Source organism: Sinocyclocheilus rhinocerous, unplaced genomic scaffold, assembly GCF_001515625.1.
Source record: "Sinocyclocheilus rhinocerous isolate Xijiao unplaced genomic scaffold, SAMN03320098_v1.1 scaffold6434, whole genome shotgun sequence".
NCBI lineage: Eukaryota > Metazoa > Chordata > Actinopteri > Cypriniformes > Cyprinidae > Sinocyclocheilus > Sinocyclocheilus rhinocerous.
In genome coordinates this window covers 393-3,028 of record NW_015640061.1, presented here as the reverse complement: position 1 = coordinate 3,028, position 2,636 = coordinate 393, and the positions used below count along the sequence as shown (strand labels likewise).

The 2,636-nt window shown below is 35.9% G+C and overlaps 1 long non-coding RNA gene across 1 annotated transcript; it reads left to right on the top strand.

The window, feature by feature from the left end:
- Nucleotides 1-1,458: 1,458 nt before the first annotated feature.
- LOC107752491 (uncharacterized) lies at nucleotides 1,459-1,698 on the top strand. Its single transcript, XR_001641361.1, has 2 exons — nucleotides 1,459-1,549; nucleotides 1,664-1,698. It is a non-coding gene; the product is annotated as an uncharacterized LOC107752491 (long non-coding RNA).
- Nucleotides 1,699-2,636: the final 938 nt, after the last annotated feature.

Here is a 2,636-nt window from a genome sequence, read left to right as displayed (position 1 = left end):
TGCCGGTTGGTCACGAATTTCCACAAATTCGATAATATTTAGTCATTGTTTCTTTTCCTAAATCCTCACCGTCTAACCCTCGAATTTCGCAGGTTTATTTTATTGTCATTCACTTTTTATCACTGTTTTCGCATCTAAGGGAAATGAAAGATTTCATGATAAATCTTCATCGATTTATTAATTTGTTCCCTCATTTTAGTTAAATCATGGGTTATTTAAGGAACAAAATTACAGAGCCCGATATGAAAGAATTATCTGGGGAAATGACTTAGTTACTACATTTCTATTGCTTTCCATGTTGAAGAACTTTGTGTTGTTTCTATTTTAATGTACTTTTAAAGTTTAAATCACATTAAAAGCTTAATTTGTACATTATGAATGAATGATGATGCATTTATATACCGTCACCGTCATTCACAGCCACTCGCACTTCCATTTGGAATTTGGCCGTGAACCATTCGGTACACGATACGCGTACCGTTACACCCCTAATATATATGTATGTATGTATGTATGTATGTATATATATAAATGTACATATGTATATTTATAATTTCAGTAAGTAGTGCTGGGACAAATTTTGATTTGTTTAGATTTCGATTCACAATCTTGCAATTTGATTCAATTTTGATCTTGTTTCACTTGATTATATAGATAATCAGGTACAGTATGTCTTTTTTTTTTTTCATGGAAAAAATCTTTGTCAGCTAATGCTTTAAACTATACAATAAGCCCTGTCAGTTGGTACATTGCTATATTAAAGTGATTACACAGCAATTTTATTTCTCTCCAGACTGCCCAATTCTCTGTTAATTATGGTTTGCCATTATGCCTTTTTTAACCACTATATCATTATTGACATCTTTTTTGCAAAAATATCCTCTTGTTTTGAAGGGAAAATGAATGTGCTGTGAATAATTGTTCAACAGATTCAGTTTCAAAACACTGGATGAATTTAGTACTGCTTCCTGGTAGTGAAGTGAAGCTGAAGAAATCAACACCTCAAAATGCTGTTTATGTGTATCTGTGTGTTTGGGTCTCTGTGACATTTGTCTGGAGTATTGCTCAAGGTGCTGTAGCTGTTCTTAGCCTCACTCAACTCAGTGGTTGTGAAAGTCTTTCTGCTTTTTACAGTTTGAAGTCTGGTGTCTAAATTAATTTTTAACATTTGAAACTTGAGTCTGGGCTCTGAATTTCAGTAATTATCGCTAAGTCCTCAGTGAGCCTTTGGAGGCATTTTAATGTGCTGACTAGTTGGCCGAAATAGAAATGTTACAGATGCTAATGGTCAGTCACCAAAAGATATCTGCCTTATCTGCCATTTTTGTATGTGAGACATGATGTTGTTGTTGTTGTTGTGTGTGTATATATATTTATATATATTAGTTAAACGTTAGGTCTATAATTAATTGGTAAAGATTATACAGCTATAATAATATCTCCTCTCTGGTACAGCGAGCCTTCTCTCCTGAAGGACTGAACGAGATGTGGAACGAGATGGTGAAGGATGGAGAGATTGTCTTTGACCGAGAAGAGTCCGCCCATCCAGGTAAAAAGCCACGTTACCATTGATTCCTAGTGGATTTCTAGATATTTGTAAAGTTGGATTCTTTTCATGATGATTTCTAGTTTTCTAAATGTCTAAAATTTCTCCACTTCACAGAGGACTGTGCTGATTGCACCCAAAAGAAAGATGATTCAAACGATAAGGAAAAGAAGGAAGAGGAGGAGGCGGCGGCTTCATCTTTCCATCACTCCATCATTGAGATGTGGGACTGGGGGAGGCAGCCAGGTGGGTGGTGATACTTAATGACACGCTTTGGGTTCGAATAGAGAGTGCTGAACTCAACATGCTGATTACTGCATCCACTGACTGTCATCTTGCATGGTCATCCCACTCACACGTCATCAGCTTATTCTGCATAGGATTCCCATGTGCACGAAAACATCTTAAAATACTTTTTGAAATGCATTTCAGCATCTTGTGATTTAATCAGTTGCTTGCCATCTAGCTGTTTAAAAAATGGAGGAACATGTCCTGTGTTTTAGGTATGTATGTGCAGTGTTGGAGAAAATGACTTCTATAACCAATTGCAAAATTGAAAATTAGACCCATTTTTGACACGCTTGTGTATAATTGTTACTGTTAGAATTCAGTAAAATGCAGTGTTTCTAGAATTCAGTCCCATCATGCATCGATCATTAGTTTCATCGATGATTTGTCGTACTATTCAAGTACACAGTCCATCCCTAGCATATAATATGGGATAGTTGCATAATCTATAGTGTGTAGACTTCATTGCATGCAGTTTTACAGTCTGGATTGTGCCTATAATTTTGAGTCCTTTGATTCAGCATTAGTTGTTAATGCTAAAGCAAGCATCACTGTTACTATGGCTCATGCATGGTGTCAAGGTCTTGAAATTTCACCCTATCTATTTTCTAAAAATTTGTTATAGATCTTAATGTGAGCTTTATTTATTTTTTGACCTAGATTGTCATGCACACGACAAAGACAAAAGATGTGAGCGCAACAAACAAACATGTCCGTCTAGCATGTGTTTGCGTAGAAAAACAATGCAAAGTAGCACAGTGAAATTGAAAAACTCATTATGTGTGAACAGCCCCTTAGTCCG